The sequence below is a fragment of the Stegodyphus dumicola genome, chromosome 8 (assembly GCF_044657685.1).
Source record: "Stegodyphus dumicola isolate Sdum_Otavi_A_Nest chromosome 8, ASM4465768v1".
NCBI lineage: Eukaryota > Metazoa > Arthropoda > Arachnida > Araneae > Eresidae > Stegodyphus > Stegodyphus dumicola.
In genome coordinates this window covers 114,935,257-114,949,340 of record NC_140775.1, presented here as the reverse complement: position 1 = coordinate 114,949,340, position 14,084 = coordinate 114,935,257, and the positions used below count along the sequence as shown (strand labels likewise).

The 14,084-nt window shown below is 33.9% G+C and overlaps 1 protein-coding gene across 1 annotated transcript in view; it reads left to right on the top strand.

Annotated features, from left to right (window-relative positions):
• Positions 1-14,084, top strand: part of NP15.6 (NADH dehydrogenase [ubiquinone] 1 beta subcomplex subunit NP15.6) — a 38,094-nt gene that overhangs the window by 13,470 nt on the left and 10,540 nt on the right. The window lies entirely within an intron of this gene.

Sequence of the window (14,084 nt, the reverse complement as noted above, 5' to 3'; positions counted from 1 at the left end):
TATTTGATGTGTGAAAGATTTACACTCTAAAATAAATTAACTATCCAAAGAATTTTTTGTCACAATTATTAACAATATTCATTGGCATATCTATTTGTCCATAATAAAATATACTAAATGCTTGTCTTCTGTCTATCTTATTAAGGCTAATGGAAGTTAATGAAAATCATTTTCTGGAAATCGTATGTAAACTCTTCTGCTTTGTGCTTTTGAGACCTCTCCAGTATAAAACAGAATGCATTGATAATTGCATTCTTCTATTGTACATAATGTGTTTTGTGGCATAGCTTTCTGATATTTTTTTTAAGTGTTTCAATGAGTTATGAAATATATGTATCATGTTAGTCTTTCAGAATACCCGCAACGCATCGGTTGTGAAGTGGATAAGACTGGTTAAACACTGATAGTTCAATAACGTTCAAATCCTGAAAAATGGATTGATTGTATAGTTGTGGTTTTTTTTTTTTTTTTTTTTTTTTTAGGAAAATAATTGGTTACATAAAGCAAAAGGAAATTTTTTCTTCAAAGGGGTAATTTTTAATTAACAAATTAGCAGATATATGGGAAGGTGATTCAAAGAATAGTAGTACAGTAGAATCCCGAAAAACTCGGTACTCGATAACCCGACTTTCCGGATAACTCGGCCACGCCCTCGAGGCCAAAAACACCTTGCGCACAGACCAATTCCAAGTCATTGCATGCATGCAAGTGTACCTATCTTCCTGCGTTCCACCACGTGACTGGTGCTGGTGCGCATTCAATCTACCTGCAGCCCTTGCCAGGGTTAGTCGATTTCTTAGCCATGTTATGTAATTCGATGTGGGTTACTGTACTGTATTATTCAGAGTTGTTTCAAAGTTTGTCGGTGCTGGACAGTACTCTGTGAAGGCATCTTTCATTAAAAGAAAACAAATGAACTTGTCTATGGACCAAAAGTTTGAAGAATTAAGGACATTGGATAAAGGAGAAAGTGCCAGTGCGATAGGCAAGGACTTGAAAGTTGGCAAAAGTAAGATTGGAGACTGGAAGAAGAAGCGGACAAAAATTGAATCATGGTGTGTTAAGAGAATGTGTACAGAAACATTGAAAGAAAGGAAAAGTATGAAGGAAAGTGAGTTTAATGAGGTAAATGAAGCGCTTTACATTTGGTTTTGCCAAACAAGATAGAACGGCATGCCAGTTAGTGGACCAATTTTGCAAGAGAAGACCGTGAAATTTTATGAAGAATTAAAAAAAAAAAGACAACGATCACAAATTTGTCGCAAGCACTGCCTCACTTGATAGCTGGAAGAAACGATATGGAGTGCGACAGCTTAGTATTTGTGGGGAAAAACTATCTGGGAACACGGAGGGTATGTCTCTGTTTAAGGAAAACTTTAGGAAATTTATCAAAGTTGAAAGTTTGACTGTGAAGCAGTCATATAATTGGGATGAAACAGGGTTAAATTATAAACTGTTACCAATGAAAAGTCTTGCTTTCAAGGAACTTCTCCTGGTTTTAAAATGATCAAGGAGAGGGTAACAATCCTAACATGCAGTAATGTAGCAGATGACCACAAAGTAGAACTTTTTGTCATAGGAAAATCAAAGAAACCACGTGCATATTTAAGCACATTCAAATGGATAAACTTTACATTTGATGCCTAAAATAGTCAAATTCCTGGATAAGCTGTCCAGTTTTCAAAAAAAATGGTTCCATGAAGTATTTGTTCTATCAGTTGAGGGGTTTATAAAATCTAAAAACTTGCCAAGGAAGGCGAACAATGTGTCTTTGTACCCAAACATCGAAGAGTTAGAAAATGGGGACATAAAAGCAATGATTTTACCACCCAATGTCGCAGCATTATGCCAGCCAATGCACCAAGGAGTTTCAGTTAGTCTCAAGAGAAGATTTAGGTGCAAGCTATAATCCTGTCCTCTTTCTGCAAATGATGATTGCCAAAGTCTTCTCCTGAACATGAAAAAAAGTTAACCTATTAGATGTAGTCTGATGGGTGGTGGACGCCTGGAATAAGTTAGAGTCATTAACACTAGTTCTTTCCTGGTGAAAACTTGATCACGAGGGAAATGAGTTCATTGAACATGGTAATGCAGAAAATGTAAACTTACTAAAAAGAGTTCCTTGCTGTGCAGAAGCTGGTGAAAATGACATTGAACAGTGGTTCCAGAATGGAACTGAGCAAGACATTATGTCCGATGCAGAAATTATTGCTGCTATTACAGTTAATGAAGAAATGCCAGAAAATGGATGAAGATGTTGACTTTGAGGACTCCACCCTACAAGCCCCTAAAATGTCATATAGCGAGTGACTAAAGGCTGTTGAAACTTCCCTACGGTATTTTGAACAACAAGGCGCATCGGTAATAGACTTACAGTTCCTTCAATATCTTCAGAATAAAGCAGGAAAAAAAGTAGCCAGTTTTTGCAAAGTTGACTGGTTAATTTTCATTAAAGACAGCTTTATGCCTTCATAATGTATTTTTCTGAGGTCTGTCTTATCAGGCAAATTATTGTACAGTATGCATTCATTAATTTTCATTGCTAAAGGCTCTATGTCTTCATAAAGTACACACTTTTCCTTTGTTTAAGGGTATTTTGGTAGTTTGTATTACAATATTGAATTTTTTGTAAACTGTGTATTCTCAAGCAACCAGTACATACAAGTACTGTATTTTCTAAGGAAATACTCGTACTTATACATTTTAAAACATTTCCTGATAACCCAGCATTTTCACAAACTCGGCTACCCTTCGGTCCACATTAGGTTGAGTTTTCAGAACTCTACTGTAATATTGATTTGTTTATTGAAGTAAATGAACTTAGTAGTTAAAGAGAAGGAAATAAATATAAATTAGCAAAAATATCCATAAAATTTTCAGATTAAAAGACACAAATCCTTTGTGTAATGATATGGATATCTTATATCATTTAATGTACAATTGTTCTAATAGCTCTTTAGAAGTAAAAAATTATAGTTTTCTGTTTCTTTAAACCAGGGTTTCTTAAACTTTTTCTGTCACAACCCCTTTTTATCACTGAGATTTTTCCCGCGACCCCCAGGACCCTATATTTACAAAAATTTTGTGGGACCCCATAAGTATTGGGCAAATCTGACAAAAATGTAGTGAAACTGTCAATTTTTTCAATATACTATTGCAGTTTTAGGTCATTAACTTTAATTTCTAATGTTAAGACATGGAACAATGTGAAAAGTTTAAATAAGTAACAGGCGAAATGACAGCATCACGTGCAAAGCAAGCAAAATGAACATTTATATTATAAAAAGCATGTGTCGAAACATTTTCGTTTTTTCTTTGTCTGTATTGTCTTATGTTTATCTATTTTCAGATACATTGTGTAAAAATATTTGATAATTGTAGAATTATTATAATAAGAAAGAAATATCAAAACTGCTAAAATTTTTGGCGGCCCCCTGCTGCAGGTTGCGACCCACAGTTTAAGAAACCCTGCTTTAAAATATGAAATTTCACAAGACTCTTAAGCATGCTGTGTTTTAATGAATATTTTTTAAAATAAAAGAATTTTTAATAGTGACTGACAAATATCGTCTTCAAAATACATGTCATCATTCTAAGTGTAAAATATAAGGGTTTCAAAAAAATTATGTTCATAACTTAATGTTAATTACCGTAATTTCCAGAAGAAACGCCGCAGCGTTTACGTGTTTAAAACAAATTTTCAGCGGGTGCGACGTTTCTACCCATGTGGCGTTTAGGTGCACTAAAAATAAAATATTTCCTATGATGGTCATTGTACATAGTTTGGATGGCCTTGTCATTGTGCATAGACTGGTGCTGTTCCCACACAAAAGACCACTCAGTTGCTTTTCGCGAACGTTATTTTGTTTACATTCTTTCCCTTGAACGGACCTACGTGCCTTATTCACCCTAAACGAGATCTCAGAACAATAACATTCTTCCCCCTTTTAAATCAACATTCTCATCAGTTTGAATAGTCTCTCTCCTCTGCCATTTGATGAATCTTCCAGGACCCGTCCTCTCCCCACCCCTGCCTTTTCTGCAATTTTTTTCAAAGACGGACACGACTCCACCTGCCTCGCAATAACGAACTCTGATGTATTTTCCCTTCAGCATAAATGGATTTTTCTTGGCATTCTGCCAGATACAGATCCCATCAGTTTGGGTACAAGTACTTGTTGAATAGTTTTTAAGTAAGAAGGGAGCGGAAAATTTTTGAAAATGTCCCTAAACGGCACAGAAGCTATACTGCTGGTTTTAAGCTTGATGTAATTTCACGTGCTGAACAAATTGGAAATCGAGCAGCAGCTCGAGAGTTTGAAGTGGACGACAGATGTATTCGACGTTGGAGAACTGAAAAAGAACTTCTTAAAAATATGCCACAACAGAAACAAGCCAAAAGAAGTGGTACTGTAAGGTGGCAAATCTAGAGGACGACCTTGCAAACTGGATAAAGGAGCAACGAGGAAAGGGAATGGCAATTTCGACTGTAAAAATTCACTTACAAGCAAAATTTATAGCAAAACGAATGACCATAAATGATTTCAAAGGAGGTATAGCAGATTTATGAAAAGAAAAAATATTTCTGTGCGTACTAGAACAACAGTCAGGCAACAATTACCAATGGACTGGCAGGATAAAAAGTCATCTTTTCTAAAATATGTGACAGCTATTATTGACAAAAAAACTTCTTCGGTCGCAGATAATAAATATGGATGAAACGCCGTTAGCTTTCGACTCTCCTGCAAATTGAACTGTTGATGAAACTGGTGCAAAAACTGTATCTATGTTTATGACGGGGCATGAAAGAACGTCATTTACATGTGTGTTAGCTTGTGCCGCAAACGGTGACAAGCTAAAGCCGATGATCATTTTTAAACGAAAGACTATTCCGAAGGGAGATGGTATGTCATATATCAGGACTTAGGTTGAGTTTTTGCATCTATACGGCCCACAACGATGTCACGCGCAATTTAATCTATTGCGGCGTTTCTGTGTAATTTAAATTTTTTTCCCGCCATTTCTCTCGAGTGCGGCGTTTACGCTGATGCGGCCTTTCTTCCAGAAATTTATTTAAAAGTGTTTAAGAAGTTTGTTTTATTTTCCTGGCTCACAATGGCTAAATGGTTATGGCGACTAATGGGCAGGCTGTGTGGTTGGTTTTCTCTATGGTTAAATTGAATATGAGCCAGTTTCCCTTAGAAAGTGCTTCACATAGGCAACACTCCCTTAATGCAGATAGTTGTCATATTCAGATAATGTAACCTTATTTTCAATCTATTTTTATTAGCTTGCTGTATATTAAATATTAGATTTTCTAGTAATGTAGACTGTATACTTCTGTTTTTTCTTAATATTGCAAGAGTGAGGTGGTTATAAGGGTAATTGTTTTAGTTTATGCAGTTGTGTTTATTGATAAGTCTCTGTTTTCATTGCTGATCTTTAAAAGTTTTTAAAAATTCTTATTTTTCCTTTAAAGAAATGTGTACGAATCCTGTTTAAAACAGTATGGAACTCTTCCTGATTGTTGCCTGTGAAAAAAAAAAAAAAAAAAAAAATTAATATTTCAATTGTTAAGCATCTTGAAATGGCCTCAGCATTTTCCAGTCATTGCTGATGCACTGCCACAAGAGTTGCAGTAATGTTAGGCAGGAGAATATCAAGCTGCTGGAAAATGCTTTCAAAATAAATGAGATAAATCTTCATCATCTGTGTATGTTTCGAAAGGCTTTTGTTCAAAAATTTTTCTACTATTTCTTCTTTTATATCATTATAACAATGCAAAGAGATAATTAAATGTTGATTTGTACAGATGTATGGCAAATTATTAACTTTTAATTCATAGTAATTGCCATTTGATCAGTCTTAACAAGCTTCAGCAGCTAGCATGGATGAAAGAATAAATTTTACTGTGGCTGATTAGTTTTGCATTCTTTTTTTTTTTTTTTTTTTTTTTTTGTTGTTGTTGTTGTTGCTGTTATTCCTTGTGGGCCTGCATTTTAACATTTTTTATTACACTAAATGCATAAAAAAATGTGTTAAAAATATTTAATAATTTTTGTATATTTCTTCCATTTTATTTATTTGACATGATTTCTTCCTTAATGCATTATATAGCTTTATATCAATAAATAATTGTCAGATTTATCAATACATTTATTATTATTATTAGTCCAAAGGGGTGATTTGGCCAGAAGGACTATTAATTTCATTTTGGCATTTTGTGTTGATTCACTTTTCAAACTGTTGCCACCAAATATTAGAGCCCTGTATTATATTTAAAGAAATTAATAATAAAGAATCTACATAAATGTATATATGTTTTTCGCATTGTGATAAAACAACGCCTCAAATTTTGAATAACGGTTGTTTCCATCCGAATATGGGCATCTGGAAACCCAAATTTGGAATTTGTTTCATTATCTATTTCATATTTTGTAAAACTTAATGAATTTTTTATTAACAGATTTAACGTTTTCAAATAAAGCAATGACAGCACTGTACAGAAAAAACATATCTCTAGTGTGAGAGACTGTGAATCGGAAATTCTAAAGATATGCTCATTTAAAAATTATTTTGCAATATTGCTGTTAAACTGAATTTTATACTTTAAGTGCGAAGAACATGATATTTAATAAATAAAGGTAACAGACAAAACATTAAAAAAATGCCCCTTTGGGCATAATGTAAAATCTGAAAGCCTTCAGATTTATTATTGTTATTATTTTTGTAATTAATAGGATCCTGATTATGCTGATCAGTTGTCAGTTCATATTCGGCCATCAACACCTTGATCACAAACACAGTGAATAACCATCACTGACTCTCTTTAACATTCCATGAGTTATGGATATAAAATTCTTCTTAAAAGATGGCTTTCTGATTCATTACACATGAATATTTCTGTCAACTCCTGATGTATCCGATTTTAGGTTGGACAAATATTAGAAGAAGAAGATTCAAGGTACAAAATAAGAGAGTCATTTTGGAATTATAATTAAGAAAGTACCACTGTCTCATGACATTTTGGGCAACTTTGAAATTTCAGGACGAAATCCACAATGCTTGGGAGGATTAAAATTAGAAAAATAAAAAATAAAAAAAAAAAATATAGTCAATACCAGCACAGTTACCCTTGATCTTTGTGTTCTTCATTAAGCATCCTCAGAGCATTTTCCTTTTAAGTTAAAAATTAATTAAGTTTAATTTTAAGTTTTCTCGTATAGTTTTGTAAAAAACTGACTGTGCAGCCTGGAAAAATTCCTTTTTCAAGAATTGTGTTGTCTACCATGTACAAGATTGTAGGCAATTATAAATAATTGTATGACCCATCATCTTTCTCCTGCTCTTCTTGAAAGTCTCATAACATTTGGAACATACACTTCAGAGATCTAGCAATGAATTATTGCTGGTATTATATTCTAGTTAAGGAATAATAAATGGATATTTTTTACTCTTAGTGGGCCTTTGTAATTTTCTTAAACATGTCCATCATGTGACATGAAATGCATATACTGTTAGTATAATTCAAAATGGTATTTGTGTTCAAGAAATGTTGAGACACATTGCACATGTGGAAAATTATGAATGCATAAGTACCGTATTTGACGGCACAAAGACGCACTTTTTTTCCTAAATTTGGTCTCAAAAAAGTTTAGCTGCGTCTTATACTTGAAGGACACAGTCTTATACGTGAAGGTAATTGCATTCAATAATTGTTTATTTATCTTTTACAAAACATGAGAACTAAAAGAAACCACGCTATTGAAACTTTTTGCCTTGTGTGTGGCCGTGTAAATAAGGGTGTGTCTTCTATGCCGTCAAATACGGTAAGTAACTGGTAATATGATGTCTGAGAGACTACAGAAGAAATAATTGTTTCGAATTTGCTAATGAATTCACTGATTGGCCTGTCAATTAAAATTAAAATATGACTTTGTAGAGTGGAGTAAAATCAAATTTCTGAGAATCTATCATTTTTGCAGAAATTATTCATGATAAAAGATTATTCTGAATTACCCTACCTCTGTTTATATTTGCAAGTTGCCTTGATAAGTAGTTTCTGAGATGCCTACTTTTCTATTTGTTGAGTGAAAATCATTTTTATTTAAATTTATAAAACTTATAAAATATGCCATTTGTGTCAAGAAAGAGACAACGATGATCTAATACACTCATGTGTAAGATTAAAAGAATTTGAAAATTATGTCTGTTTTTACAAAAAGTATTGAACCAAAGGTATTAATTATGCCACCAAAGAATTATGCAAGTATTCAAATATATAATACATAAGTTGAATGCGTAATACATGAATTGGATATGTAAGCTTACACTTGCAGAGCTGCAATTGTGGAGGACATATAAACACACGATAAGTTTTTAACGATTTGTGTGCTCATACTCCATGATGACATTTGCTGTATTTCATTCAAATATTGGGTCTATTTTATAAAGTATCAGGTAAAATGAGCAGCCAAGAACATGTGGATGACAGAATGAGATGGAGAATTTCGCTGCAGCGACACAGGATTGCTACAGTTTCAGAGCTGTCACATAACCTGTATGCTGCCACTGAAACCCGAGTTTCATGGTGTACAGTTGCTCAAAGACTTCATTAGTTTGGGCTGTATGCCAGAAGACTCACTGGTTGCATCCCATTCATTGCAGCACTTAAAAGAATGTATTAGCATGGTGCAGAGAACATGTGTCTTGGACCAGATTTCAGTGAAGCTCTGTGCTTTTTACAAACGAATTGAGATTTAGCATGGATACAGATTCTTGCCATACTTGTACGTGTAGAGAACTTGGAACACGATACCTCATTATAGTATAATGGTTTGTGTAGGCACCATGCTGAACAGCCATACATCCTGTATGTGTTTGACAAATGCTCCCTGACTGCTGTGAGTACAGGAAGATCTTAGACCTTATATTCAACTTTTTAGGGTGCAGTTCATCCTTGGTTCCTTTTGGATGATTACCTCGTTCACATAGGGCTGAGCTGGTCAATGACCATGTGGTAAATGAGGATATTTGTTGCGTGCATTGGCTAGTCAGAGAACTTAACCCTATAAAGCATATCTTGGACGTTCTTGGGAGGACAATTTCATCTCGTCATCCTTCTTCGAGAACCACCTCAGTGGTGAAAACTGCCTCGCTGTGACTTCCAGAGAGACTCCTTAATTGCTTCAGGGTGCCATCGTGCTGCACTTCCTGTCTGGCTGTGAGAGGGAACCATACCCCATATTAGACTCATTTTCAGTTTGGTATCAAAAAATGGATTTAGCCCATACTTGCATTATAAGCTTTACTGATGATCATGTACGCATAAAATTACTTTTGAATGACATATCTCTTTCTCTGTTATAAATATATATTTATACCAAAATTCATTAAAATTTGTCTAATAGTTTTTCAAAAGTTTGACATAATATGCAAATTCTCTTAATGCCTAGTATCAAAAGCTAGCATATTTACAGTACAGAAAAACAGTGTCAGTAAATGCTTTGAAAAATGATAAAATTTAATTCTTGCTGGAGTTCCTAATTCTTGTTGGACTTCTGATTATTTTGAGATTTTTTTTACTTTAAAAAAAAAAAAAAAACTCGCAAAAAATACACAGTTTATATATTTTTCAATTTTTTTCTCTTGTGTCACAACTCAAACATTAATAATGTTTTCAGTTAATATTTTGTCGCATCTTTCATCTTTGGAAACAAGTTTATTCTCTTTAATATTTAAGATGTTTAATTTGTATGGTTTAAAATTTTTAGTTTGTGTTTTGGTTTTTGTTATATTTTTGTTCATTTGAAAAATTGTAGTCTATTAAATGCCACATTTTTGGTTGTATCACAAACAGTGAAGATTGCTTGTGAAGAGTTAAAAAGATATCCCGAAGTATTTCTTATTTAAAAAGTATTCAAGTATCCTATGTAGCTAGATCCTGTGTGTAGGCCAACTATTCTTTGCTTTATGAATCACCTCTTATCTATGGAGAGTGTTCCTTTAAAAAAATAGGCTGGTGATATTAATTCTCTTTTCATGCATGGAGTAAAATTTTTTTGACTTTCATTATATTATTTGGCCTACAGAGAAAAGTTTGTTTGGTCTGTGATCCCAATTAGTGTAGATGTTTCTATTTTTACTAAATTCAGCTATTTAACATATACAGTACAAAGTCCGAAATCCGGACTCGTCAGAACTTCGGCGATTCTGGATTTGGAATTTTTCCAGATAATAGATCATCAGTTTAAATCTGGTAAGATGGCATGTAGAAATTATAAAATTAAAAATATGAAATCGTGATTTATGAAATAATGAAGTATTTATGATGTAAAGGGTATAAAAAAAACAAATAAAGCTTAATAATTATTTTACAAATAAAGCTTAATAATTATTTGTTTACCTTATTAAACATTTCTTTCAATGTAAGTTGTTTTAAGTTACTTCGTTTTTTGTACTAATATTTTCTCTTTAATTCTGTAGACAGAGATAATCTCTTGTTTAGTTACATTGTGCAAGTACTGTAACTGCTGTTTTGAGAATTCTGACTAACTTTCCAATCAAAATTTTCTCGTTTTCACTAACTTCTCTGTCACGATCACTATCGGTAGTGGTATTTTCTGGATTTAGAACCATACTACAGATTTCTCCATTAATTAATTAATTGATTGATGATTGAGAAGCATTTTCATCACAATGAAAAACTTCTTTTGTATCATCTTCATTTATTACCGCGTCTCCAGATTTCTCTACAAAATCCGCTAACTGGAAAATTTCACCTTTTTTTGTGATATCCAAAAACCTTTAAAATTAGTGGCTGTCATCATCAGATTTAGCTATCCTTGCATCATGAGCTTGGCGACTAACGACAAGTTGTTCCGTTAAATTTTATCTTTTCTTCTGTCGCGCACTGAGACAATGAAGCCTGAATTGTATTAGTTTAGTTGTTTGTTATACTTATGAATATTTCTTGCACATGCTTAAGGCTTATCAGAGTCCTCAATAAATAAATTCTCACATATACTTGCGCCTTATTGAGGGCCAGCCCTAGATATCTTATTGCCTGATGCAGTCTCTGGGGGTCTTAAATTCTGCGACTCGGCGCGGCCATACGAATCCTGGTGCTGGTTTATGTGAATAACAAATCAGTTATTCTTAATTCAAATAGTCTTAAATGTAATCTTTGGGTCTATGAGTATCATCGACAAAATCTATTTTTAGCATATGGAAAGAAATTTTTGGTAAATTTTTCCTCATCAACATTTTTTAGCGCAACTGAAATCTGTAATCATCGCCAAGCATAATGTCAACATAAAAGGTTACCACACTCCTTTATTATTCAAATACTAACATAAAAAAATTGCTTAGGTATCGCTACATGAGTCATTATTCAAGTTGTCATGTTTTGATAAACATGCAGTAATGAAAGGAAAGTATAATAATGATTCGCCAGCGCCGGATCTTTGATTTTTCTGTGTGGATCAAAAGCTAAAACTGCCGCCCTCACCCATCATCCTTTAAGTTTCTCAAACAAGTTTTAATTTGTTTAATAAATGAAGAAATAGGTAGGTTTTGAAGTGAAAAACCTAAGCTCCATTTTATACTAAATTCCTTATGTGACATTTTTTTGTTTGTTTGTTTTGTTATAAAGGAAAAATACGTACCAAAGTTAAATAATTAGAAAATCATCCCCTCCTCGGAGAACCGCCTTTGTGGTGAGCTTACTTTGTGATTCAATCCTAATTCTAATTATAAAGTGCTTCTAACCCTCCAGTCTCCAAAACCATTCATTTTTCCACTCTAGGAGGAAGAGACATCTCCTAAACTTCTCACTATACCATGTTATTGCATACTGGTTAAATTACATTAGGTTAGATTATATGAATATGGCAAAGGCAGGAGGGCTATCTGCTTGGAGGAGAGGTGCTTTCGTGGAGGAACTTTTTAAAGGAAACTGGCTCGTATTCACGTTACACATGAGGAAATCCACGAAAACATGCAGCCAGCCCGTACGTCTGAGTTTGAGTCCAGGCAAGGTCGAACTACCAGTTTTTAGCGGTCTTAATGACTCGGCCACTGCTGAGGACATTTGTCTGATTATTTACTATGTATTTCACCATTAGGCACAGCATGGAAAAGGAGGAATGCCCCGTTGGGGGAAAAAAAAATGTAAGGGAAACTAACTCTTATGTATGTTACACATGGGGAAAATGACGGATATGCTCATATAGGCAGCACATTCACATATACTTGACCCTCGGACCGAACTACTAGTGCTCAGCGGCTTTTATTGCTCAGCCACTAGTGGGGCCATTACACACAAAATATCGGCTATTGCGGAAAGAAAAAATTCTGAAAAGATTATACAGAATATGGGCTATAACTCAGAGTATTCGTGCTTCCTGTCTTGTTTTTCACACTTCCTATTTCATAAGTAATTTTAAGTTCTTACCTGTCTTAACACTATTAAAATATCATGGAATTAGTAACAAAAATTAAAATTTTACTCTGTAAGCCTTTTGTTCTGCAAATAAGTGTATGGAATCGTCATAATTTGATCTGCGGTTTGATTTTCGGTTGCCACAATCGCGAGACTTTATAAACGTTTCTGGCTCACCAATGATCGTAGATATGTTTTAATATGCTGAAACTTCGATCTGAACAGGTTGAAGTGTTCGTGATTCGTCCTCAAACAGTTCATCAGATTGGTTTTTTTGTGTTGTGGAATTTTTTCATTGTTAGAATAGACTCAACTGCAATTTTTTCGGCTACTGTTTTAGACTCTTGTATCCAATATTTCATAGAATTTTTCTCTCATTTTTTTATAATTCCTCAGTTTTGGTCAGTTCTTTCGTTAACTACACAGAATGCGGAAAAGGTATTCCTTTTGAATTTCTATATTTACTCGATTGAATTATGGAAAAATTTTAGGTTGATAGTAAATTCAAAAATTTTCACAGCATGTACCTCGTGGTTTGATTCCACATCAAGAGAAATATCTTTAATTTCTTTTAAATTTTTTAGTATTTCCAGTAAATTCATTAGGAGGACTTTCACGGCCACATTTTGCCGATCATCTTGTCTGGCTGCTTCCTTTTAAGTTGTATCTTGTACATTTTTTTTTTCATAATATAAAATCAAATAGTGCATCCGACAAAAAAGCGAAGTAATTTCTGAGTAATTCCAAATTTTCCGGGCACGAAGAAGCAGAATGCACACTGGCAAGAAGAAACGAGGAGTGATCCAAACATGGTATAAATTCCTTCAGCTTATTCATTTCTGTAATCCTGTCTCAGAGTTGCCAAATCTCCCGATTTTCCGCCAATCCGATTTACAGTATATTTCTCCCGACTTTTTCTTATTCTTAAAATTTCTCACGATTTTTATGGAACTTGGCTTAATACTTTATTATATGAACAAACAAAAAAAAAAAAAAAGTGATTTTGGACTTCTGAAAGCAATTGAATTTTCTCTAGATTATATCTAAAACAAAACCTTGCGAATCAGATAACTTCTGCTTTGTGAGTGAGAGCATTATATGTATCCCAGAAACGTCGTTCTCCAGTTCTCTAATGGGCATTGTATTCTACTACGTGTCAGCTGGCATATATTAGCCAATGAGGACAAGGCAAGCTGTTATTTGGATGTTCTTTAGTTATTTCGTTCAATTTGTCGTGAGTTGTGTGAGTACACTTGCCTTCAAGAAAGAGTTTTAGATGTTATCATCTTTTGTTATATCTGCGAGAAAGGTGAAATACTCGTGTACGTTTCAAAAATCGTACACAGTTGACTTTCCTTCCATTATTTCCTCAAGGAAATGTAATAAATTTGCGATGTATACCGCCTGTCGTTGCGATTTTTCGATTTCGCAATGTGGAAGGGCGGATGTTCTCAAACATGTGCGAACACAAAAACAGAGTTATTTTTTTAAAAAACGAAAAATTAAATTCTTCTTCGGAAACAAAGGACCAAAAAGTTATTAATGCAGAATGCCTGTTCTCTGCCTTTTTACTGGAGCACAACCTGCTACTGAATGTATCGGATGACGCTGCAGTTTTATTTAGAAAAATGTTTCCCAGTAG